Source organism: Equus caballus, chromosome 10 (genome assembly GCF_041296265.1).
Source record: "Equus caballus isolate H_3958 breed thoroughbred chromosome 10, TB-T2T, whole genome shotgun sequence".
NCBI classification, from domain to species: Eukaryota; Metazoa; Chordata; class Mammalia; order Perissodactyla; family Equidae; genus Equus; species Equus caballus.
Window position 1 is genome coordinate 9126502 of NC_091693.1, and position 27505 is coordinate 9154006.

The window sequence follows — 27505 nt, forward strand, 5'->3', positions numbered from 1 at the left end:
GAACTCCGGTGGCTGGCGGCTCCTCGCGGCCGGTGAATAAGTGACTGTGAAGAGCTGGCACGGCAGGTCCCGTTTCCGCATTCCAGACACCCACGGCGGCGGCCAGGGGTGGCCCCACCCTGGGGCGGCCCCGAGCTGGTGCAGGTGGCCTTCGCCCGGAGGAGACCCGGCGGAGCTCCCTTGCAGGCACCTGCCCCTGCGATCGGGCTGTGCTGGGGACCTCCTTCAGGTGAGTGATGTGTGTTAAGTTTGCCTGTGACTCGTGGAGTAGAGGAAGTTAGTAACTGTTTCTCCTTTTCGGATTAGACTGGTGGCTTTTTTTCTTTTTCTTTTTTTTCCTCCTCTCCCATGAAATGTTTACCTGTCTGCTCCTAACTGTGAAGAAAGGGTGGGCGGAGTGTTGAGGGAGTGAGAAGGAAACGGAGGACGTTTCTCCCTGGAGAAGGGATCGTTGCCTTTGGTGGAGCTCCGGCGGGAAGCAAACTCCTTTGCTGGGGCTGTGGAGCGTCTCAACCTGGTACGGACGAGCTGTGTGTTCCTTTCCCTCTCTGGGCCTCAGTTTCCTCATCTGATGAAGTGGGAAATAGGAGCAGCTTTTTCCAATGAGTCCAACCCACCCACCTTTCCGATGAGTCATATTTGTGGCGTGCTCACAGCCTGGGCATGGAGCGGTGCTCGATGTCAGCTCCCCCTGGGCCCCCAGCCCCCCAGATTCCCTGTCTGGCCTTATCTCTGACTTCTCCCCTGCTGCTGGCTGTCCTCCAGCTCCACTGGCCGCCTGCTGTTCCTCCCTCAGGGCCTTTGCCCTGGCTGTTCCCTCTGCCTGGAGCACTTCCCCCTGTGTCCCCAAAGCCGTGTCTGCCTTCAGCCTCTGCTCAATGTCACCTTCTCGGTGAGGCCTCCCTCCTTAAATGACACCTTCTCCGTCACCTCTAGCCCTTCCCTCTGCCTTATTTGTTTATAGCATTTATTGTCACTTGACGTGTATTTATGATCTGCCCCTCCCCGAGCCGTGGGCTCCACCAGAGCTCGGGGACTTCTGTCTCTGTCCTCGTAGGACGGCCCCTGCACGTCAAAGGTGTGCGATAAATTATTTTGTGAATGAGTTTGTGGAAGCAGGTACAGTGTTGTCCGAGGATGGGCGGCTGTCCCCATTTGGGGATTGAGTAGAACGCTGGCGGACGCGCACAGCTGCAGCTGTGGGAGGTGGTGTGCACACGCCCTGCCCTTGGTCACCCAGCAGTCCTCAGCCTGCCTGCCGTAGCCAGCCGTCTGGCTTCCTGTCCCTCAGCCCGGGTCCTGGCATGGCTCATCCAGGCGGCCTGGGTGCATGTGGCCTGGAACAGACATGTGCAGGTTTGTTTAATGGGAAGGGCCTTGTTGGGGACCCCGGCCACACACACGTCCCCATGTGTCTGCAAAGCGACCCCCTCACCAGGCCATCTTGGGCTTGTAGTAGGAGGGCGAGGAGTGGCCGGGACATGAGTGTGCTGGCCAGGCGAGGTTATCAGCCTCCCCTCCTTGAGCACGCTGTAATTCTTGATCTGGGGCTGAGCAGGTTTTAATTAAAAGGTGAGCTCGAAGAGTCTGGCTGTGTCCGAGCTCACACCTCGTCGTCTGTTTTCTGGCTCCCGGTGTCAGCAGTGGATTCTGTAGAAATATCCTGGGCAGGGCTGCCCCAGGCTCTGGGGCGCAGGTCGGTGGCCGTCTTGGATTTCTCCCAGCAGCGCGAAGCGCAGGGACTGAGGTGGGTGCCGCTGCGGCACACGCCAGCACCCCCCGGGCCTGCTGCAATGTTAGGAACGGGCGAGCGTGAGGGGAGCCGCTCCTGCAGCACGCACCCCGTGCTCTGAGCTCCAATGCCATGGGTTTGGGGTTGGGTCCGGAGCCTCCTGGGAGGCCGGTACACTCAGTCCTCACGTCGTAGCACTGCCCAAGCTCTGGGCACAGTGCTTAGCTTCTCTGGGTCTCAGTTTCCTTATCTGGAAAATGGGGTTAATGAATAGTACCTGCGTTAAATGAGAAGTGAGACCAGGTGACCTTGTGAGCTCTGTGTGGTGCATGGAGAGCACTGCATAAATGGGCTGAAAGATTTCTATTAATTGGTTTCAAGCCCCTTTGTAATTTTTTTCAGTCCTTTTTTCGTGGGCTCCTTCTCTCTTCCTCTCTGCCCCACCCCCACGTCAGCATCCTCCCACTGTCCTTCATCCATGGTGTCAATCAAGTACTGTATGGATTTTTCCATGTTTTTCTCCATGGTTATATAATCCTATAGGACATAGCCTATAAGGGGGCAAATAGCCTAGAAGGGGTAATATGGCCCTTGTTTTCCTGCATTTTGCTTTGCTCACATGGCAGTACCAGGTGGAAGTGCCTGCAGGTTCTCATGGAGAGCTCACATGTGCTCTTTTTAATGGCTGTGTAACACACTGTGGGGGGGTGGGGGGTGCCATCATTTATGCGGCCAGGCCGCCACTGATGTGCGTTCCCTCTGTTTCCAGGTTTTTTCCTTCCGAATTATTTTTTTTGATAGCCTTCTTTAATTAGATCGCAGGCGTCCAGCCCGCTAGCCACCTTGTTAACTTGAGCTCCAAGCCTTCGAGAATGAATATGAAGCAGCATTACTATGATGATGCCTCTTGCCCAGATAGGAGATACGTTTTCTGAGCATCTCACTGCGTCCAGCACAGTGTCGAACCATCTGCTTTAAATGCTTTTTCATTATTAAAGTGGCTAATAGATTGATCACTCATAATAAAGATTACTTGTGCTTAATAAGCACTTATTATGAAATGGAGGGAGGGTTCATGTCTTTTCATAGTAACAATCTTCGTTGGAAATCAGAACATGAAGAGATTTGGGGCGTTGTGATCAACCGGCATGTTTCTCTCGTGGCTTGTCCTTAGCTGAGGACTGTGTTTGGCCTCATGAGACTTGTACGGTGGTGAACGCAGGTACAGCTTTGTTCTCATTCGCTATTGCAACGTCACAAGCCATCCCCGAACTTAATGCCGCAGAACGACAACAGTTTATTACTTCTCATGACTGGTCGCCTGAGGCTCAGCTGGCTGGCTCCTGTGCCGGTCTTGCTTGGGGTCTCTTATGTGGCAGTTGTCAGAGGGGAGATGGGGCTGGAACACTCAAGATGGTTCTGCTCACATGGCACCCTGGAGGTGCCTGGGCCCCTCTGTCCCTCTCAGCTCAGAACCTCCTTCCATGTGGCCCCGCCAGCTAGTAGCCGGCCTCATAAGCCGGCAGCCCGGGGCTCCCCAGGCTTCCTGAGGGGTGGGTCCCCGACGGGCCCAGCCTCATCGCAACCTCATTTCGTGGTTCAGGTGAGTCGTAAGGTCAGCCTGCACTCACTGTGGGAGCTATGACGGGAGGCTTGAGCTCCAGGAGGTGTGGCCTGCTGGGGGACACCTTTGGAAACTCCCACAGTGTTCGTTTTCTCAAGAAAGGAGAAGTGCAGAGGTCGGCAGGCCAAGGTGGTGCTGAGCTTGTCTCTCTGGGGCCCCAGGCTCCTCTGTCTGCGTCGCTGCCCTTGGCCTCCATAGTCACAACGTGGCGGCTCCACCTCCAGCCCCGCATCCTTCTGACGGGCTCAGGAGGCCAGGCTCTGAGGACAGGGGGCAGCTCCCCTGTCAGGAAACCATGGCCTTCCCGGAACCCCTAGGCGACTTCTGCTTCTGTCTCTTTGGCTGGAGCTTTGTGACACGACCACCCCTTCCCACAGGGAGCTCTCAGAAATGCAGTTTTGAGTTGGGCTTACCACTCCGTCGAACAAAGGGTCAGGAAGGAGGAAGAGGGGCGAGGGGACGTGCGGGCTGGCCAGCTCAAAGTGGTCTGTTCACACAGCAGAGGGGGTGCCGGTTCAACTGAGGCAGCGCACGTTCACTCCTCACCTGGTTAGGAAGTGCTTGGGATGGGCCGTGCCTGGGCTGCTCACAGAGGCTGCACGGATGAGCGAGGCCAGCACATCTGGGGGTTACACTGGCCGGGATCATTTGCAGGCCTTGACCAGGTAATTGCTCAGCTCGTACTTCCCAGGTAGCTGTTCGAAGTGAGACTAGCGATAATAACAGTAGCCGATCTCATTAAGGGCTTAACTTGCGTGGAGGGACTGTCATGAGTACTTTTCATCAGCCCGCTCGTTTCCTCTTCACAATGGCCCCGTGAAGCCGGCGCTGGGATCATCTCACCTTTGCAGATGCAGAAAGAGGCACAGAGAAGTGCAGTTACCTGCCAGAGGTCCCAGGCTGGGTGTCATGAAGTGGGCACGCGGTCCCGGTGGGCTGGCTGTGGAGTCCATGCGCTGGACCATACCGCTCTGCTTTACTCATTTATTTATTCCAGGAAGCATTTTTTGTTGAAATGAATGTGTGAGTGACAGCAGAGCAAAACATGAAGAGAAGCAAACCACTTACCACTCCATCCCCTCCACTCCCGCTCCCTGCCTCGTTGGTCCGGGCTGTCAGTAACTTGCTGAGTTCCCCCTCACCTCTTTCTAAGTGCATTTCATTTTCGAAAGTTGGCCTTAGGGCACACAGAATCGGATTAATCATAATCCTTGATGCGTGATACATCGGTATTTTGGTCCATGCAAAAATATCTATTATGATGAACAGCCATTAACCTACCACCCGCCCAGCAACTAGAAGCTTAGCAAGAACTCGTATGAACCTGTGTGGTACTTTCCGGTTTATCCCCTGCCTGCTCTCCCAGAGGGGACCACCATCTTGAATTTTTTTGTTTATTGTTCTTTGTCTTAAAAAGAATTAGTTTTGGGGGCCGGCCCCGTGGCCGAGTGGTTAAGTTTGCTTGCTCCGCTGCCGCGGCCCAGGGTTTCGCTGGTTCGGATCCTGGGCGCGGACATGGCACCGCTCATCAAGCCCCATTGAGGCGGCGTCCCACATGCCACAACTAGAAGGACCCACAACTAAAATATACAACTGTGTACTGGGAGGATTTGGGGAGAAGATGAAGAGAACAGAAGATTAGCAACAGGTGTTAGCTCAGGTGGCAATCTTTAAAAAAGAAAAAAGTAAGACTGACTTTTGAACTTTACACAAATGATACTCTACTGTGTATAGTCTTCCGGGACTTGCATTTTTCACTCGATATTATGATTCTAAGATTGATCCAGACTGGTATAGCTGTAGTTCATTCATTTTTTACTGCTCTGTACACCTGTTTCTATCGTGTGCCACATAGGCGTACGGCCATGTACACATCTATCTTAGTGAACATGGATGAGAATTTCTTCTGGGTTTGTCATGAGGCATGAGATGCTGTGTTAGGATGTGAGCATCTCTAACTTTGCCAAATGTTGTCAAGCCATTCTCTAAACATTCCCACCAAGGATGTAGAGTTCCTGTTATTTTGTATTCTTGTGTGGTTTTATAATGCTTTTTTATTTTTGCTGGTCTGATGGATATGAAATAAAATCTCTTTGTGCTTTTAATTTCTATTTCCCTGAAGACTAGTAAGGCAGAATGTCTTTTCCTTTATGTTTCTTCTTCTGGATATGGTTCCTTCATCACTTCTGCTTCTTTTGCTTATTGATTTGTGTGTGTTCTTTATGTACTCTGGTTACTAATCCTTGGGCAGCAGCCTCTTTAACCTAATGAGAGGTTTGTGATTCTGATGTCCTCATTTCCTTGGTTGTCTCCTCTCCCCTGTCTGCTTTCTCCCCAACTCCATGATATCTCTTTGTGTACCCCAAGCTCACAGTGAATCTGTCTTGGGGACAGTCCTCAGTTATGGGCATTTGTATATGTTTGTATAGATATGTGACTCTCCCTGTTCCACCCCCTCTACCATAGCTTTTTGATCCCAGGCGTATCAGTTAAGATTGGGTTCAATTGCATAAATAGAAAACTGCATATAAAACAAAATGACAATGGTCTAAGCAAGATGGAAGTTTATTTCTCTCTCACATAAAGGAGCCCAGTGATAAGCAGACCAGGGCTGCACTCTTATCAGGGACCCAGGCTCCTTCTACCTTTTTGCTCCACAATCCTTAGCCTGTCACCTCATGGTTCAAGATGGCTGCTGAAGCTCCAGCGATTATGTCCTAGCAAACAGGAAAGAAAGGATGAAGATGGGATCCCTGTCTTCTTAAAAAGCCTTAATGAAAGTTGCACACAATAATTCTGCTTATAGACTTTCGCCTAGAACCTTGTCACCGTACCCTATATAGTTGCTAGGGAATCTGGGAAATGTAGTCTTTATTGCACATGGCCTTGTTCTTAGCTAAAAATCGGAATCCATTACCAAGTTAAAGAGGGAGACTAAATCTTGGATTCGGCAGCCAGCAACTTTCCTAGTTCTAAAGTGTTCCATAAAAATGGCTCTTAAAGGAGCGGCCAGCCACCAGGATGGACCTCCCGATGATGCCCCTTTGATTCTTGGGTTTATTACACGCATATTTCTTGAGCACTTATTTTGCTCAGGCACCGTCCTGGGAGCTGGGAAGATGGTAATGAACAAAACAAAGGAAGTCCCGTCTGTCCCCCGTGGAGCTAACGTTAGAAAAGGGAGGATAGATAGTAGACAAGGAGTGTATAGTGAGTCAGAGATAATAGGTGTGAAAGACACTAAAGGCGGATGTTGGCCTGCGAGTGAGTGGCAGGCAGGTGGCAGGCTCCACGCGGAGTGGCAGGCCGTGCTCTTGCAGGCAGAGTGGTCAGGGCAGGCCTCTTTCCTGAGGCGACACTGAAGCAGACAGAGCTGAGGCAGGGGAGCGAGGGGGCCATGTGGGAATCTGGGACGAGCACGTGGGGCAAAGTCAGGGCCGGTGGAAGGCGCGAGGTGAGCCAGCCTGGCAGGCCTGAGGAACTTCAGAGCCATCAGCAGCACTCGCTCGAGGGGCGAGCGAGGGGAGGGAGGGGAGAGGAGATGGGGCAGGCGCGGGCCGTGAGTATCTCACAGCTGAATAGTTCAGTATTTGTCTGCGGAAGACAAGAGTTCTTCAAGGACCTAAGGACAATATTATTGTCACGATTAAAATAAATAATTAAATAAAATAAGTAAAATAACAATTGCTTGACGTCACGCGTGTCCCTTGAGTGTTAACATTTCAGATCTTCCCATAAAGATCTTTCTAGAATTGATTTGCTCCAGTCAGGACCCAGTAAGGTCCACTGTTGGATTTGGTTCACGTGCCTGTTAAGTGGCATTTAATTTGTGGGTTCCCCCTCCCTCTTTTACAGTTTATTTGTTGAGCAAAGCTGTGTCGTTTGTCGTTCGGGTTTCGCACAGTCCGCCTGGCCGACTGGAGCCCTGTGGTGGCGGGAAAGGCTGCTTCTGTCCCTGAGTTTCTTGTAAATAGGGAGTTGGGTCTAGAGACTGGAGCAGAGTGGAGATACACACACACACAGACACACACACACAGACACACACACACATTTCGGGGTGTGTGGTGGGGGGCGAGACATTGTCCTAGGCGTTGCTGTGTGTGTACAGCCACTAGGAGGTATGTGAAGCCCGTTGGCTTTCTGGGATGTTCTGTAGAGTTAATGGCTGCCAGTGACCGTTGCCTAGGCCTACGATTTTGTTGGGGTTTACAAAAATTGTGACGGTGTAGTTCTGTCCTCCTGTTCGTGTATTAGCTGGAATATTCCTGCAGAGAGAACCTCTGTCATCTATTATTCAGTGATCCTGAGGGCACTGACTCTTTTGAACTTTTGTTTACATTAGAAATGAGTATCGAATACTTGACCTCCTCGTGGTTTCTAATCTGCTCATCTTTCCTTGGTGCTTCGAGTCTTCTGTCCTTGGTTTTGTGTGCATTTGTTCGCTATTTCCCGGTCTCTGCCGCCGCCCACGCCCCGTCTTGGATTTGGGGGTAAACAGAGGAACCGGTCAGTCCTCTCATTGCGTGGGCATGGCTGCCTCAGGCCCTGCCTTTGACCAGGCAGAGCCCTGTGCGTGCCTCTCAGTCGGCGTAACCAGGGAGAGACGACTCTAGACTGTTGACATTTCCATTTTTTTCTCTCTCGCCCTGGCCTTGTATTCTCAGACCTCCAGCTTCTGAAGAGCGCCTGCTCCACGCCAGGGGATTAAACCTTTATGCTTGGGGCATGAGGGTTTTGAGCATTTGAATTTCTGCTGATCTGAAACTCAGTTCCTAGACAAAAGAATAAGGGCTCTGCTCCACTGGAGAGGCTGGTCCTTCCAGTAACCTGGCCGGGGGCCACTCTGACCCCAGGCACTGCTGTTCTTTAGGGCACCAGCACGCTTGAAATCGTTTGGATGCCTTGGGATCAGTTATGCATTTTATTGCATGCTCCCTAAGGGCTTTCTTTTCTTCTGGGGATTACAACAGGTTTGTTCCCTTGGGGAGGGGAGAAGATTTGATGTGAAATGACGTAGAATTCATTAATTCGTTCAGTCACTGATTTGTTCCTTTGGCAGACATTTATTGAGCGTCCCACGTGTTCCCGGTGCTCGGTCGGAGCCTGGGGAGGCCTGTTCGGCTGGAGCGTATGTGCAGGTGGAAGTACACAGGTGATAAAGTAGTGAACAAATCAGTGAGATAATTTCAGGTGGGGATGAATGACTCAGTGGAGGCATTGAAGCAGAATGGTGAGAGACACACACCTGGAAGGTGGAGGGGCCGTGGGAGGCGGACGACTGGGGGATTGGGGGCAGTGACACGTCAGCTGAGACTGGAAAGAGACGGGCCAGTCTTGTGGAGGGTCTCGGGAAGAGTTGTTGCCAGGAGCAGCAGGTGCGGAGGCAGGAATGGGCGTGGTGTGTCGAGGAACGGCGGAGCGAGTAGCCGGTGCGGCTGGAGCATCGAGGATGAGGTTGAAGGGTGGGTGGGGGCGAGAGCCTGGAAGGGAGTTGGGGTTTGATTCTGAGTGTCGTCTCTCTCTCCGTCCCTCTGGCCACTGTGGGGAGGGAGCACAGATGGAAGAGGAGGGGCGTGGAGGGAGGCAGCGCGTACTGGAGTGAGGACAGAGGTGTGGTGGCAAGGGTGCCTAGGAGAAGTGCTTAACCCACCAGAGCTTGCCAAGGGTTGGTCAGAGTGGGTGGTGAGTGGGCAAAAGATCTCCCAGGGGTTTTGGACTTCGGTCTCCCATAGTAACAGTCCCAGACCCCCTTAACACGCATCTCGCTATAGGACAGTCGACTCTTCTTTCCTCTTTTGCAGATTCGGAAACTGGGGCCCAGAGAGATGAAGCCCGTGATCCTTGTCACACAGCTAGTTGGGGCTGGGCTTGGAACTGGCCATCCCGACCCACAGTCTGACCTTGCTCTCTTTTCTCTCCCTGCAACCCCAGCTGTTCCTAAGCGATGCTGACACAGCCTGGGCCCCCGAGGAGCCGAGTGTCAGTGTCCTACATTTGTGAAATCGGGAGGGGATCAGGTCCCCCCACACCCGTGGCCCTTCCACCGTCCCCGCTAACCTAGATCCCGACGTGCCTTTTCTTACGGTATTTATTACAGGGTAGAAAACAGGGACTTTCTGGTGGCTGACACGTACGTAACTTGACACATGGGCCAGATAAGGTGTGGAGAGGCCTGGGACTTTGAGCTCCCCAGCCTGCTTAACTGATGGGGCCGAAAGTCTCCTCACCCGTGAGTCCTCCTTATCTCCTCCCCAGTGCTCCACCTGTAAAGGGAGCTCGCCGCCCGTGGGGATGTCGGATGTGATACCTTGGCCGCCAGACGGCCTTGCTCAGTGTCCTCTGGGAGAGGTGTGACCGCTGCCTTCCTTCTGCATGCGGCTCTGGGAAAGGTGGCTGGAGTTGGGTCCTGCCTCAGCCCCCCGCTCCCCTTCCTTGGCCCTGACAGATGCTGGTCATCGCCTGCTCCTACTTGCATTTAAGTCACATGACAAAAATTCTCTATCAATTTTTTAAAATTCTGTTAAAAAAGTCTTTATTGATGTAAAACTTAAGAGAAGCCACACGCTGGTTGCAAAACAGTTCCAGCAGTAGGGCCATGTGTCAGGTCGAGCATGGAGGTTCCCGTTCCCATCACGCCCCAGCACCTGCCCTTCACCGTCTCTGTCACCCCCCGAGAGGGCAGGAGTTGTACCCCTCCTTGCTGTGTGTGCAGTGTGTTGTTTTTGTTAAGAGCCTGGGCTCTGGCGCTTCAGTGCTTGGGTTCAGACCCCGGTTTTGCTAGGTACTGACTTGGCCTTTATGGGATCACCCTGTGCCTCAGTTTCCCCATCTATAAAGTGGTGGTGATGGTCCTAACCTCTTGGCCTGCAAGGACTCATTGCGTGAATGTGTGTCAGAGTCAGAGTGGAGCCTGGCAGGTGAGGAGTGCTCACACATTAGCTATTTTTATTGCACACACGTACGCGTACGGCCGGTGGTTTTACAGACATGCTCTCCAGGTCTGTTCTTCTGCCGATGGCACTTGCCTTCCGGAATCCAGCTTGGAGAGCGTCCCGGGGCAGTGCCTCCAGGTCGGCCACGTTCCTTCTAGTGACTTCGCAGCGTTCCCTCCTGTCACTGCCCTGTTGTTGGACATACTGTGGTTTCCAACTTTCATTGTTATGACTCTGAGCGGCTCACACACAAAACCCTTTGTTTGCATCTTAGATCTTTCTTAGGACAAAGCCTGGGGTTGCAATTACTGCAACAAAGTGTATACATGTGTTTAGAGACCCAGGTATTTATGCTGACTGGTCTTCCTGATCTGCTTGGGAACCATGTGTATTTCCTTGTTAGTTGCCTTCTCTTCTGGGAAGGAGGTTATTTCTTATTGATTTATAGGGGATCTTTACATTATTGAAGGTACAGATCATTTTGTTATATGTTGTAAACTTACATTCCTAATTGTTTACCTTTTAATTTTTTTATGTTATTAAACATCATGCTGAGGGTTTTTTTTTTCTTTTATGTTCTGGCCTTTAAGATGAGACAGATATTATACATGCTTCTTGGTAGTTTTGTGGCTTTATTTTTTACATCCAACATCTGGAGTTTTTTTCTTTGGGGTTAAGTGTGGGATGAAGAGCTTAAACCCCCCTCCACACCCCCTGCCAGGCGTTAACCGGTTGTCCCCGTAGTGTGAACAGTCCACCCTTTGCCACTAACTCGAAAGCCTTCATATGAGCTGGGCCGTGGTCTGAGTGTTTTCACGTCTCCCTTTCAGTCTGCCACCATAACTCAGTGAAGCAGTCGGCGATGTCCCCACACACAGAGAAAACCTGCAGCACGAAGAGGGGCCCTCCTGGCTTGATGTCCCACCCCTTGGGGGAGGCAGAGTCCAGCTTGGAATATTGTGGTTTATTCAGTAACCAGCCTCCTTATTTCACGTGTATTTTCAGCAGCTTTGCCTGCAGTCTCTTGGCAGACCTGCCTTTTGTCCACTGGTAACAGTCCTCGTGATCGCTCCTCCACGACGCTCGTCTGTTTCAGGCCTCTTCCCTGCCTCGCTGGCTTGGCCAGGACTTGCATGACACAGTTGAATGCCAGCGGAAGTCACAGGCAGGTCTGGGTGCCCCAGATGTTTTATCCTGCAGGGCTCGTCTTGATGGGGGCCTGGTTAGCCAAGGACCAGAATTTTTCTGAGTACCCTTAAGAGGTCCCCAGTTGCCACTCTGTGGCAATGTCAGTGAAGGACTCCTCTGTCCCCATGGCTGGGCCAAACCAGGGAAGAAGCTGGCATCAGGGGCGACAACTTGAGTACAAGCAGCAGTGGACAACATTCTGGCGCTTTGGTTAATATTTTAAAAAAGGTCTGGGGCCGGTCCGGTGGCACAGCGGTTAAGTTCACATGTGCTGCTTCAGCGGCCCGGGGTTCACCGGTTTGGATCCCGGCTGCGGACATGGCACCACTTGGCACGCCGTGCTGTGGTAGGCGTCCCACGTATAAAGTAGAGGAAGATGGGCATGGATGTTAGCTCAGGGCCAGTCTTCCTCAGCAAAAAGAGGAGGATTGGCAGATGTTAGCTCAAGGCTAATCTTCCTCAAAAAGAGTAAATAAATAAATAAATAAATAAAAGGTCCAGCAGTGCGGCTGTGGGAGCTCAGCAAGGAGCCTGCACAGCGAGCCCAAACATGGAGAGGGCAGCCTTGGAGCTGGCTGCTGGATCTCTGGAACTGGTTGCCCACCAGGATATCATGAGACCGGACATCAGACTGCCAGCTTCACATCTCAGCAGTCTTTCTTCCTAGCTGGGTAGCCTTGGGCAAGTAATTTACCCTCTCTGTGCCTCAGTTTCCTCTTCCGTAAAATGGAGCAATAATAACTCTTACCCTGGGTGTTTGTAAGGATTGAATGATCCATGTAAAGGGCTTAGAATTGTGGTTGGCACCTAGTAAACTCTCAAATAAACATTAACAATGTTTCTTTCTCTCTTTCCCCTTTCTCTATTTCTGAGGGCAGGGATGAAGGTCCCAAGAGGGTGTGTGGGCAGATGTCATCATTCAGGTATTTCCTGAACACCTACGACATGGCACACGCGTGCCGGTGCCACAGCAGGGCTCAGGAGCTGACTTTCGAGAGGGGAGGTGGACAGTAAACACACGGGTAGATGATGTGACGTCAGGCAGTGGGATGTGCTGTGAAGAAACCGGGGGGAGGCTCTAGTGACAGAGGCTGCTGTCTAGCGGAGGCCATCGGGGCAGGCTTCCCAAGAGGCGACACTTGGACGTGAAAGATCAGGAGCCGGTCATGGAAATGGTTGGGAAAGGTCATTCCCAATGGCACAGCAGATGCAGAAGCCCCGGGGTGGGAGCTTGCTGAGGGCGTTCTAAGTTCAAGGAGCTGGTGGGGCCAGAGGGCAGTGAGGGAGGGACAGCGAGAAGGGCAGGAGGTGGGTCAGAGAGCGGCCAGGTGGGAAGTTCTTAGCCCCGGTTTTTTTGGTTGAAAAATAACAGAAACCCATATCAGATCCACCTGGCCCTAAAGAATTCTGAGCTGCCTCCTGGAGCCTGGGACAGGCACTGTCTGCTGGCGTCGTGAGCAGTGGGCCTGAGGCCCACACAGTCTGCCCTCTCTGTTCCCCGCCCCCTGCCTCTCTGCTTCCCTCTCTCTCTGGGCTTCTCCAGGCATTGGCTGTGCCATAGCTCCTTCCTCTGTGGGGTCTGTAGGTCGCAGCCCTGGGCAAAGCCGTGGGCTGTCTCCATCCCAGGACGGGGGGGTCTGATAGGCCCAGCCTGGCGCAGACGGCTGCCTCATCCAGTGAGCTCTGGCGAGGCGGTAAGCACGACACACACATACTTCTCGTAGGAGGAGGCCTCGCGGAAGCTGGGCAGATCCTCTTCTCTGCCTGCCAGGCCTGGGGCGTCACTGCCCTTCTTACTAACGGAACATCTTCACGTTGTGGTTAAACGTGGACCAGACGGCTGGATTCAAAGCTCAGCCACTCGCTGGCAGTGTGACCTCGGGTTTATCACTTCACCTCTCAGGGCCTCAGTTTCCGCATCTGTAGAATGAGGACGGTACAGGTTTCTACCTCGGGGGGCTGTTGGGAGCATTGGACAGTCTGAGCCTGGTCCCTAGGAAGCGCCCAGGAGGCAGTGGGCATCGTCGTCCTTGTTTCTCTGTCCTGAGGCTGGGTCGTGCTCCATCGTTCTGGCGTCGTCATCCTCGTCGTCGTCCTCGTTTCTCCGTCGTGAGGCTGGGTCGTGCTCCATCGTTCAGGCATCGTGGTCCTTGTCGTTGTCCTCATTTCTCCGTCCTGAGGCTGGGTCGTGCTCCATCGTTCAGGCGTCGTCGTCCTTGTTGTCGTCCTCGTTTCTCCGTCCTGAGGCTGGGTCGTGCTCCATCGTTCAAGCGTCGTCATCCTCGTCGTCGTCCTCGTTTCTCCGTCGTGAGGCTGGGTCATGCTCCATCGTTCAGGCATCATCGTCTTCGCCGTTGTCCTCATTTCTCCGTTCTGAGGCTGGGTCGTGCTCCATTGTTCAGGCTGAGACTTGGGAACGAGAGCCTGGAATTTGGCCCCACTCTGCCACCCACCAGCTCTGCGACATTGGCCACGTGCGTAACTTCCCGGGAGTTTTGGTTTCTTCGTCTGCATGATAGGGAGATTAACAACTGATGGGCTCGTTCGTTGGACGTGTGTGCTCTCTGAGGTTGGGGGGATTGTGGAAACTCAGGGGATCCGGGTGTCTGAGCTCAGGGCAGCCCTGGCCCCCGATCGCCCCCATGAGTGGAGCTAGTGGTGAGAGTGACGTTAGGATCCACCACCCATCCTTCACAAAGGCCTGGCCAGGCCCTCTGTGAGCACAGGTTCATCCTCTGCGCAAGCAGGACCCAGGTGCCCCCCGCCGTTCCCAGGCCCCTGGGGTGCGGGTCCAGGCGGGAGTGCAGAAACACGCACCTCCATCAGGCGGCTTCTCGGGGGGAAGGCAGGCCTGGGAGACGGCGTCTCAGGGCATGTCGTGTTTGTGTCTGGTCATAGCCGTTCCCCGGACGGTGACTCTGGAACCTGGCTGGGAATTGGCACCACCTGGCCAATCTGGTGAACACTTGGGCTCTCTGGCCTCGCTCCTGGAGCCTCTGTTTGCGCAGGTGCGGCAGGGGATCATCTGCTGGTTTGGCCACCCAGCAACCACTTGCCGTTCTTCTGGTGGCTCCTTCTAGAAGCTGCTCTTCCACCTCCCAGTGCCCTCATTGACTGAGCCCCACTGTGTGTGGACACTGCTTGCTCCAGGCCCTGGGCGTGTGGCAGTGAGCGAGACAGGCAGGAGGCCCTGGGCCCAAGTAGACTGAGATCACAGCATCTTAGAAGTTACAGATGTCTTACAAGTTGTACGGTGGGTAACCGGGCCCTAGATAGCGGGATCGTATCACTGCCCCTTTCTGATGTCAGTAATTTCTCTGTGATTGAGAGAATATCATTGTTCTTGGGAACACCCCCTGACTTCTGTAGGGGCTAAAAAATAAGAACAAATTCATGGAAAAGGGGATTCAAACCAAGATTGGTCGAACAATTACAAACACGACTAACATGTTTATCATTTTTCGCTTTGGGGGGCATCATCCTGAAGACCCAGCCATAACAAAATGCTTTGTTGTACAGAATAGGTTTCTGTTGAAGAAATCAGTGCTCATATGCACAATTTTGAGTTTAAAAATTCTAAAAACTAGTTCATCAGCTGAGTTTCGTTCATCGATTTCGTTTTCTTCTTTATACTTTTATGTATTTTTCACATTTTCTAGAAAGGACTTTTAGAAACAAGAAAAGAACAACTTCAGTGCCCCCCTCGTGGAGCATTCTGGTCCGTGTGATTTGGACGCGGAAGCCCCTCAGGAGCAGGCAGGGCGTTCACGTACTCCCCCCCCTCCTTGCCAGTGATTGGCTCCGGGAGGGGCTCACAGGTCACGTGTGTTCACTCAGAACTAATGCTCGTCTTTTCTGGAGCAACCAGGAAAGAGTTGCTTACTTTCTACTGAGATGCTGCTGAGGGCCATCTTTGCCCAAGGGGTCAGATAGAAAGGAGGTGGAAGTGATTCCTGATAAATTCTTTGGGTGGCTGGAAGTGGGAACAACCCCTGGACTTTTCAGTAATGTGAGCCAAAACAAATTGCTCTTTTTAAATTCTTGAGCCAGTTTGAGTTGGGTCTCTGCTATTTGCGACCCAGAGTCCTATAAGTAATGCGGTAATTTTAGTGGGCCCTAGAATCTGTATCTTAAAAATTCTGCACAAATGGTTTGTATGAATCAGATGTTTGAGAACCACTTTGCTAGACTTTTCTGAGTGGCAGTTCTCGGACTGAAGTGAGCAGCAGATTTGCCTGGGGAACTTGTTGAAACACAGAGGCTCTGCTCCAGACTCCGGAGATGCTGCTACAGGGCCTGGGCGTCTGGGTTTGGAGGAACGTGCTGGGTGACTGGGTGCGCGTGAGTGGGAGACCCGCTCTCCTGGTCAAGGGCAGGGTCAGCCCAGCCTCCAGCCTTGGTCTTCCTCAAATGAACGACAGAGTTTGAGTGTAGATCTTCTCTGGAAGATCCTTCCTTTCCCGCCTGTTACGCGGCCTGGCACTCCACATCATGTTGCAGGAGAAATTGGGTGAGATATGTGAGTTTTATGAGAATAGCAGTTTAACCAGAGGGTAGCCCCTCAAGTAACTTTGACAAGAGCTGGCTACGGTCCTGCTGAAATGTTGCCTCAGATTCAGAACAACGTCTGCTCTCGAAGAAGAATTTTGGTGGTAGTGGAAAGTGTTCAACAGGGTAATTACGCGCTGACTTAGTCTGAGGTCATTTATGGTGACTGCTTCCCTCACGTGTGTGTTCGTGAGTGTGTGTGTGTGTACACACTCATACTTAGGGAGGTGAAGGAAGGGCCACAGACCTTTTACTTGGGTGAAAGGGAATCTTTTGAGGTGACCCATCGGGCCAGAAAATCCCTTTTCAAATACTGGCTCGTAGCATCGAGGCTTTTGAGCCCCCTGAGAGCTGGGGCAGGGGGTGTGGAGCCTGACCCAGTGCCCTGTTGGCTCCAGCCCGAGGCACGTGGGACTTTGTCATTGTCTGAAGTCTTTTTTCCCCAGGATTTGGACCCCATGCTGAGTTCCTGTGGCTCAGCCACCAGGAAGTAGGGCGTGGGTTGGCCAGGATTATTCAGATTTAAACTGATCATCTTCCCGTATTTTTGTTTGTGTCCTCTCAGAAGCGTTTGCATAAGCCCTATCCCCTTGTGCATCATAAAGCTAATATCTAAAGGAATTTTGTGGTAAATTGAAATTTTTCTTATTTGTGGGAGAAAGGAAATAGTATGTATTTTGTCAGATGAGATAAGATGAAGATTGACTGTAATTGAAATAAATATTATGATATGGTTGGATAAACTAGATTTTCATTGCCCTGTGGACTGAAGCACACAGATTCTGAAATTTACATGAATTCTCCCTGGGAATTTTTTCTGATGGATTTTGAAAAATTTAGTGGCCCTGCAAAGCATTCCATTGAAATGAATCAGGAACACTGACCTGTACTGCTCTGACTGATCTGAATTCAGGGGATCCCAGCAGGGGCCAGGTATCCTGTTTCAAAGCCAAGGGTCGTATTTAACAGAAAGATGTCTGAGTCAAGTCAGGGAAGGACAGACAAGTCAGGGGCCTTAAGGGGCTTTATTATGCATTGAAGACTACTTCCCTGAAACCAGTATTTGATGTTTTCTGTTCGGAGTCCCGGAGGTTTACACGCCCCCTGGGCAGTCTCTCCTTGGGAAGTGGCGGGTGTCTGTGCCGTGGGGGATGGTCAACTGAGAAGGCAGGCTGGTTCGCAGGCGGCTCCGTTTTGCGAAGGAACTTGTGGCAGTTGAGGATCTGAACGTTGCTTCCCGTAAAAAGGTTTGTGCTCTTGGATCCATTGAAAGTCTCCATAAACCCCTGGGCATCGGCACATGCAAGCCTAGAGACTTAAAGAATCTGTCTGCTCCTTCTCTCAGGGAGCAGCAAGTGCAGAGGTAGGTGGGTTACAGAGATGGGTGATGGGGTCGCCGCCACCACTGTTGCAGACCCGGTTTCTCTCAGCTCCTGGCTCTGCAGCCTTCTCCTGCGTGCAGCCCTTGCCAGGTCCCGAGAGCACTCCGGCAGCCCCAGGCATTCTGGCCAGACAGAACGGTGTCTAAAGGAGAAGGAGGCCAAGCACCTGTCTCCAGAAGCCCCAGCGGGTCTCTCCCCTGTCTCCTTGACCCAACTGGCTTAAGCCGGCTCATCTCCTGGAGATAAGCAACAAACCATAAGGTTAGGATATAATGTTCAAAACATCACTTGCTGATCAGGAAACAATTAATATGGTGGCTAAAAAACAGCTGCCATGTAGGCCTCAACACCATGGTTCCCCTGTAGTCAACATCTAAACTCGCATCACCTCTGTTCACTTGGGTCATCTGTTTCATGTCCACACGGGGTTCTGACCTTTTACTAATTTTATTTAAAATGTAACCTTGAGACTTTCATCTTTTTGTTAAAAATGTTGTAATGAGTTTTGAGAGCATAAGTTTTTCCCATATCGGGGCTGGCCCGGTGGTGCATCAGTTAAGACTGCATATTCCCCTTGGGCGGCCTGGGGTTCCCTGGTTCGGATCCCAGTTGCGGACGTGGCACCACTTGTCACGCTATGCTGTGGTAGGTGTCCCACATATAAAGTAGAGGAAGGTGGGCACGGATGTTAGCTCGGGGCCAGTCTTCCTCAGCAAAAAGAGGAGGATTGGTGGCAGATGTTAGCTGAGGGCTAATCTTCCTCAAAAAAAAAATTTTTTTTCCCCATATAAAAATTAGGTGAAAACACATCAAGAACTATATATGCTCTGTGAAGTTGGGTATTAAAAACCAAAGAAGCATTTTACTAGGAAAAAAATGTTAACCCAGGAGACGTTCTTTGCAGTGGCACTTGGCCCGTAAATCCTTGGTAAATGTTGTTGTTATTACTGGTGGGCTGTTGGTTAAACTCTCCAGCACCTCCCTTCCCCTAGACTAACAGTGGCTAATAAAGTAGCCACTCAGAAAATGTTTGTTGAGTGCATTAGGAGGAAGCACAGGGTGGCGATTGAATTGACAGCATCTGATAGCCCTGGAATTAGACCTAAGTGCTAATCCCACTTCTGCCACCTTTCAACTGTGTGTTCTGGAACAAATCATTTAAGTTACCTGCGGCTTAGTTAATTTCCTGATAAAAAGAGGCGTCACTCAAAGGGTACTGAATCCTCAAGGAATAGGCTGGGTTATGTTGCCGCAGCACATGACCCTGACATCTTGGCAGCTTAAAAGACTGCAGATTTATTTCTCGTTAATACCACGTCTTCTTCGTGTGTTGGTGGTGCTCTCTGCTCTACGCCATGCCCCTTCAGAGAGCCAGGTTCCACCACCTGGACCAGGTTCACTCATCCAGTGAGGGGAGGAGGGGAATTGTACGGCAGCTCTCAGATGACCCCGCGTGGAACTGGCCCATGTTGCTTCTGCTCGCATTTCAGTGGCCAGTGCAGATCTTATGGCCATAGTTAACTTTGGGGTAATGGGGACATGTGGTTCCACCCTGTGCCTGAAAGGTGAATCAGCTGATGCAGTTGCCGGGAGGTTTAAATAAGATAATTGTGTGAAGCGGTTAGCACCGTGCCACAGTGAAGGGAAGACGTGTCAGTGCAAATTTTGTTACGGTTGACAGTGATGATAGGAGACGAATGGTTATCACCTTCATCCTGAAGATTGCCCTGGGGGCTAGTGGATGAGCTCAGTGGCTAAGGTGCTGGCCTGAGTTCCGTGTCAGTTCCCTTCTTTGCTAACCCTGTCATTAAAGAGTGGTTATGGTGGTGGGCTCCTGGGGACCTGGGGACGTGATGTTCCTGCCTGGGAGGGATCAGGCCAGAGCCTGTGTTGGACATATTCAAAAGTGGGTTGTCGGGGCTGGCCCCGTGGCCGAGTGGTTAAGTTCACACGTTCCACTTCAGCGGCCCAGGATTTACCAGTTCGGACCCTGGGTGCGGACATGGCACCCATTCATCAAGCCATGCTGAGGCGGTGTCCCACAAGCCACAACTAGGAGGACCCACAAATAAAAATATACAACTATGTAGCAGGGGGCTTTGGGGAGAAAAAGGAAAAATAAAATCTTAAAAAAAAAAAAGTGGGTTGTGGGGCCGCACTGGTGGCTCAGTGGTTAAGTTCGCATGTTCTGCTTCAGCGGCCCAGGGTTTGCTGGTTCGGATCCTGGGTGCAAACCGACGCACCGCTTGTCAAGCCATGCTGTGGCAGGTGTCCCACGTATAAAGTAGAGGAGATGGGCATGGATATTAGCTCAGGGCCAGTCTTCCTCAGCAGAAAGAGGAGGATTGGCAGCACATGTTAGCTCAGGGCTAACCTTCCTCAAAAAAAGAAAAAAAAAATTCAAAGAAAAAAATGTGGATTGTTATTAATGTTGTCATCAACGTCGTTTCATTAGCAGGGCCTGAAATACCCCACACAGAGTACATTTAAAATTACATAGCCGCGTCTCTCCTGCCTCTTTCCCCCTGCGCCCCTTCCACTAACACCACTCCATACAGGTTTTGATATGTCATTTCTCATGAGTCATTTCTTTCCAAATGATGAGCAGGTTTTTTTTTCTGGGAAAGATTTTGCCCTGAGCTGACATCTGTTGCCAATCTTTGTCTCTCTTTTTTTTTTTTCTCCAAAGCCCCAGTAGATAGTTGTATATTCTAATCATAAGTCCTTCTAGTTCTTGTATGTAAGCCACCACCACAGCATGGCTACTGACAGATGAATGGTGTGGTTCTGAGCCCAGGAACTGAACCTGGGCCGCTGAAGTGGAGAGCACCGAACTTTAACCACTAGGCCATCAGGGCTGACCCTGATTAGCAATTTTTAAACACGTTTATTGAGGTATAACTTTTTGCATCTGGCTTCTGTCACTTAGCATAATGTTTTTGAGGTTCTCCAAGTTGTAGTGTGTCTCAGTAGTTCATTCCTTTTTATCACTGGGTGATATTCGATTGGATGGGTATACGAATGGATACGATGTGTATCCGTTCACCAGCTGATGGATATTTGGTTGTTTCCAGTGTTGGGCTATTATGAGTAACGCTGTTATGCACATTCATGTAGAAGTCTTTGCATGGACCTACGTTTTCATTTCTACTTAGGAGTGGAATTGCTGGGTCATTTGGTAACTCTATGTTTAACTTTTTAAGAAACTGCCAAATTGTTTTACAAGGTCACCTCCCCATTTTACAGTCCTGCTAGCAATGTATTGAGGATTCCAGTTGTTCCATATTCTCACCCACACTTGTTATTGTAGCCATCCTGGTGGATGCACAGTGGTACCTTATTGTGGTTTTGATTCATGTTTCTCATGACTAATGTTGTTGATCACATTTTTATGTGCTTATTCTGTATGCGTATCTTTGGTAAACTGTCTCTTTGTATCTTTTGATCATTTCTTAATCTTCTTATTGAGTTGTAAGAGTCCATTTTATGTTCTGGATAATAGTCACTCATTAGATATATAATTTGCAGATATTTTCTCCCAGTCTGTGACTTGTCTTTTCATTTTCTTAATGATGTCTTGAAGTGCAAAAGTTTTTAATTTTCGTGAAATCAAGTTTATCTATTTGTTCTTTTATGGAACCTTCTTTTGTATCATGTCTAAGAACTCTTTGCCTAATCCAGTGTCACAAAGATTTTTCTCACATATTCTCCTAAAAGTTTCATACTTTTAGGTCTGTAATCCATTTTGACATCATTTTTGTGTGTTATGTGAGGTAGGGGTCTAAATTTATCTTTCTGCATGTGACTATACAGTTGTCCCAGCACCATTTGTTGGAAAAAGACCATATTACCCCATTGAATTGTGTTAGAACTTTTGTTAAAAATCAGTTGACTGTTTACGTAAAGGTGTATTTCTGGACTCTTGGTTCTGATCCTTTTATTTAAATGTTACTCTGTTGCCAGTACCACACTGTCTTCATTATTGTAACTATTGTTTTATAATTAGTTAAGAAATTGGGAAGATTAAGTCCTTACTTTGTTCTTTTTCAAAATTGTTCTGGTTATGATGGGTCCTTTGCATGTCCTTGTGAGTTTTAGGTCATCTCATCAATTTCTGCACAAATGCCTGCTAGGGATTTCATCGAGTTTATGTTGAATCTATATATCAGTTTGGTGAGAATTACCAGAGTAACAGTAGTCTTCCAGTCTGTGAGCATGGAATTCTTCTCCATTTATTTAGATTTTCTTTCATTTCTGTCTTCAGGCTTATTTTGTAATTTTCAGGGTACAAGTCTTAACACTTTTTGTTAAATTTATTCCTATATATTTTATTCTTTTTGATGCTGTTGTGAATGGAATTGTTAATTTCATTTTTTTGATTGTTGTTGCCAGTATGTAGAAAACAATTGAGTTTTGTATCACTGTTTGTATATTATGACCCTTTTGTATCAATGTTTGTATCCTATGACCTTGCAGAATTCATTTATAGTTCTAGTAGTGTGTGTGTACATGTGTGTATTCCTTAACATTTTCTATATACAAGATCATATTATCTACAAGGAAAGAGAAATGGTGACAGTGTACATTCTTGCCTTGTTTCCGATCTTAGAGGGAAAGCATTTAGTTCTTTCCCATTAAGTATCCTGTTAGATTTAGGTTTTTTAATAGGTGCCCTTTGTCCAGTTGAACAAGTTCCTTCTATTCCTAGTTTGTTGAAAGGTTTTTCTTTGTTTGTTGGTGGTGGCTTTTTAGTGAATGGGTATTGGATTTTGTCAGATGCTTTTGCTGTGTGAATTGGCATTATCATGTACTTGTCATTTGTTATTCTATTAATATGGTATATTATTGCTTTACAGATGTTAAACCAACCTTGCATTCCTGGGATAAATCCCTCTTGCTCATTTTGCTGGATTCAGTTGCTCATATTTGTTAAGGATTTTTGTGTGTACATTCATGAGTGATGTTGATATATAGTTGGATTTTTTTTATGATGTCTTTATCGGGCTTTGGTATCAGGTAATACTGGCTTTCTAGCATAAGTTGGGAAGTATCTCTGCCACCTATATATTTTTTAGAAGATTTGTGAAGGATTGGTATTATTTCTTCTGGAGCATTTCATAGAATTCACCAGTGAAGCCATCTAGAGCTGGGCTTTTTTTTTGTGGGAAGATTTTAAATTATTGCTTCATTTTCTTGTTAGGTCTGTTCAGATTCTTTTTTCTTTTCTAGTCAGTTTGGTTAATTTCTGGGAGTTTGTCCACTTCATCTAAGTTAACAACTTTGTTGGCATAAAAGTTGTTCAGAGTATTCCCTTATACTCCTTTTAATTTATGTAAAGGTGGGATATTTTTTCCTTCCTCATAATTTTTGTCTTTTCTCTCTCTTTTTTCTTTTTGGTTAGTCTAGCTAAAGGATTTTGTTGATCTTTTCAACAGAGATCAACAGACTTTTAGTTTGATAGACTTTTCTGTATTGTCAGTTTCCAATTTCATTGATTTTTTTTATTGAGGTATAATTGACATATAACATTGTATTAGTTTCAGGTGTACAACATAATGGTTTGATATTTGTGTATATTGCAAAATGATCACCACCGTAAGTCTAGTTAACGTTTGTCACCATACGTAATTACAAATTGTTTTTCTTGTGATGAGAACTTTTAAGATTTACTCTCTTAGAAACTTTTAAATATGCAATACAGTATTATTAACTATAGTCACTATACTATACATTACATCCCCAGGACTTATTTAGTTTATAACTGGAAGTTTGTACCTTTGACCCCCTTCACCCATTTCACCCATCCCCACCCCTGCCTCTGGTAACCACCAGCTTGGTTTCTGTATCTGTGACCTTTGTTTGTTTTTTTAGATTCCACATGTAAGTGAGATCATATGGCATTTGTCTTTCTCTGTCTGACTTATTTCACTTAGTATAATGTGCTTGAGGTCCATTCATGTTGTCACAAATGGCAAAGTTTCATTCTCTTTTACAGCTGAATAATATTCCATTGTGTGTGTGTGTATATATATATATATATATATACACACACCACATTTTCTTTATCCATTCATCCATTGATTGACACTTAGGTTGTTTCCATATCTTGGCTAGTGTACATAATGCTGCAGTGAACATAGGGGTGCATGTATCTTTTTGAGTTAGTGGTTTTTTTCCTTTGGATAAATACCCAGAAGTGAAATTGCTGGATGATATGGTAGTACTATTTTTAATTTTTCAAGGAACTTCCATACTGTCAATTTCATTGAGCTCTCCTCTGTCCTTTACTATTTTTTTCTTTCTGCTTGTTCAGAGTTTGTTTTTCTATTTCTAGTTTCTTTGGGTGAAAACTTAAGTATTTGATTGGAATCTTTCTTCTTTTCTAATATAGGAATTTAAAGCTATAAATTTTCTTTTAAATACTGCTTTAACTACATCGCATAAATGTTGTTATGTTGTGTTTTTGTTTCATTCAGTTCAAAATATTTTCTAATTTCCCTTGTTATTGCTTCTTTGACTCATAATTTATTTAAAATATCTTTTTGAATCCAATATTCATGAGATTCACCAAATTTCTTTCTTTTAGTGATTTTTAATTTCATTTCACTGTAATGGGATAACTTTCTTTGTATAATTTCGGTTCTTTAAAAAATTTCCTTTGTGTTTTATTTTGAAGTAATTTAAGTCTCACAAGAAATTACAAAAATACTACAGATAGGGCAAATGGATACCTACATGCAAAAGAGTGAAGTTGGATCCTTACCTCACACCATATACAAAAATTACCTCAAAATAGATCACAGACCTAAATGTAAGAGCTAAAACTATAAAACTCTTAGAAGAAAACATAAGAGTATGTCTTTGCAACCCTGGGTTAGATTGTAGTTTCTTAGATATGACATCAAAAGTATAAGCAACAAAAGAAAAAAAGTAGATAGATTGGGCTTCATCAAAATAAAAAATTTTTGTGATTCAAAGGATAGGATCAGGAATATATGGGCCGGCCCCATGGCCAAGTGGTTAAGTTTGCGTGCTGTGCTGCAGCAGCCCAGGGTTTCACTGGTTCGGATCCCGGGCGTGGACATGGCACCTCTCATCAGGCCACACTGAGGTGGCATCTCATGTGCCACAACTAGAAGGACCCACAACTAAAACATACAACTATGTGCTGGGAGGATTTGGGGAGAAAAAGCAGCAGAAAAAAAAAAGAATATAAAAAGGCAACCCATAGAATGAGAGAAGATGTGTGCAAATCATGTGTCTCATATGGGACTTGTGTCTAGAATTTACAAAGAACTCTTACAACTTGACAGTTTAAGAATAAATAACCCGATTTAAGAATGGGCAAAGAATTTGAATGGATATTTCTCCCCTAAAGATATACACCTGGCCTATAAGCTCATGAAAAGATGCTCAGTGTTATTAGTCATTAGAGTAATTCTAATCAAAACTACAATGAGGGGCTGGCCCCGTGGCCGAGTGGTTAAGTTCGCGCGCTCCGCTGCAGGCGGCCCAGTGTTTCATTGGTTCGAATCCTGGGCGCGGACATGGCACTGCTCATCAAACCATGCTGAGGCAGCGTCCCACATGCCACAACTAGAAGGACCCACAACGAAGAATATACAACTATGTACCGGGGGGCTTTGGGGAGAAAAAGGAAAAAATAAAATCTTTACAAAAAAAAAAAAAAAAAAACTACAATGAGATTCCACTTAAGTAGGATGGCTATAACCAAAAAGGTGGACGGTAGCAAGTGGTGGCAAGGATGTGGGGAAGCTGGAGCCCTCGTGTACAGTTGGTGAGATTGTAAAATGGTGTAGGCACTTTGGAAGACAGTTTGGCAGTTCCTCAAAAAGGTACGCAGTTACCACATGACCCAACAGTTCCATTCCCAGGTATATACCTAAGAGATATACAAACGTATGTCTGCACAATAGCTAGTATGCAAATATTCATAGTAGCTTTACTCATAATAGCCAAGAAGTGGAAACAACCCACATGTCCTTTAACTGATGAGTGGATAAACAAAATGTGGTATATACACACAGGAGTATATTATTCTGCCGTAGAAGGGAGTGAAGTACTAATATATACCACTGCAGGGATGAACCTTGAAAACGTGATAAATGAAGGAAACCAGACACAAAAAAACTCATATTGTATGATTCCATTCATATGAAATATTCACTGTAGGCAAATAGAGACAGAAAGTAGGCTGGTGTTTGCCGAGGGCTGGGCGGGCTGGCACGGGGAGTGGGAAGAGATTGCTTTTATCAATTTCTTTTTGGGATGATGAAAATTTTCTGAGTTTAGGTTGTGGTGGTGACTACACAACTCTGACTACACTAAAACGATCGACTTGTACACTTGATAAGCGTGTATTTCATCCATTCACGTTTGCTGTGATTATGGGTCTGTTTGGGTTAACATCTGCCATTTGTTTTCTTTTTCCCTCTGTTCCTCTTACTGCCTTCTTTCTGATAATTTCGTATTTTCTAGTGTTTTATCTTAATTCCTTTGGATTTTTAAAAACTCTTTCTCTTGTTATTTTCTTAGTGGGTCTCTAGGGGCTGACAGCATGCATCCTAATTTATCAGGATCTATTTCAGATTAATACCAAAACTTAGTTCCAGTTAAATATGGGAACTTGGCCGTAATGTAGCCCCACTTCCTCCTCCCTCTTTCCTGTTGTTATTGTCACGTATATCTTTATATGTTACAAGCCCCACGGTACAGTTTTATAATTGTTTTATGAGATCTTATGAAATCTTACATCTTTTAAGTCACTCGAGAGAAGAAAAAGATGTAGGCTTTTTTATTTACTATGCATTTACCTTTTCTGGTGTTATCTCTTCTTGTCAGCTGGAGCTACCATATGGTACCTTTTCTGTTCAGCCTAAAGGACTTCCTATAGTATTTCTTACAAATCAAATCTGGTAGCAGTGAGTTCTCTCAGTCTTCGTTTATCTGGGAATGCCTTTAATTCACCTGGATTTTTGGAGGATAGTTTTGCTGGATAGAGAATTCTTGTTGGACAGGTTTTCTTTCGGCATTTTGAATGTGTTATCCTGATGCCTTTTGGCCTCCATTGTTTTTGGTGGGAAACGAGCTGTTGATTGCATTGATGCCTCCTGTGCGTGATGAGCTGTTTTTCTCTTTCTACTTTAAAGATTTTCTCCTTGTCTTTGTCTTTCACCATTTGACCATGTTGTGTCTAGGCGTGGATATCTTTTTATTTATCCTCTGTGGACTGCTTGGACATGTAGACTAATGTTTTTCATCAAATATGGGATACTTTTTTCTTTTTTTCTTTTTTTTTTTTTGCTGAGGAAGATTTGCCCTCAGCTAACATCTGTGCCAGTCTTCCTCTGTTTTTTAGTATATGGGCCACCAGCACAGCATGGTCGCTAAAAGAGCGGTGTGGTTCCGTGCCTGGGAACTGAACCCAGGCCGCTAAAGTGGTGTGCACTGAACTTAACCACTAGGCCACCAGGGCTGGCCCTGGGATGTTTTTGACCATTACTTATTCAGATTTTTTTTCTGCCCTTTCTCTCTCCTCCTCTTCTGGGACTTCATTATGCTCATGTTGATGTCCCATGTATCTCTGACTGTCTTTTTAAATTTATTTTTCTTCTTCTGTTTCAGATTTGGATAAGTTCTGTTGATCTATCTTTAAGCTCACTGGTTCTTTCTTCTGCCGTTTCAGATCTGCCATTGAGTCCCTCTAGTGAATTTTTCATTTCAGTTATTGTAATTTTTAACTCCAGAATTTCCTTTTTTAAGAAATTCTTTTTTTAATTGTCTCTACTTTCATTCTTTAAACACGATTTCCTTTAGTTTGTGCACATATTTATAGTAGCTGTTTGAAGTCTTTGCTACCTCCAACTTGCAGGCCCTCTCAAAGACAGTTTCTATTAACTGCTGCTTTTCCTAGTGTGGGTCACACTTCACCACTTCTTTGTCACTTTTTTTTTCATTAAAAACTGCACGTTTTGGATCATATATTGTAGCAGCGCTGGATTCTAATCCTTCCCTCCAGGCCATTGTTGTTACTGTTTTGTTTTTTGAGTTGTGGTGTTTGTTTAATGACTTTCTCCTT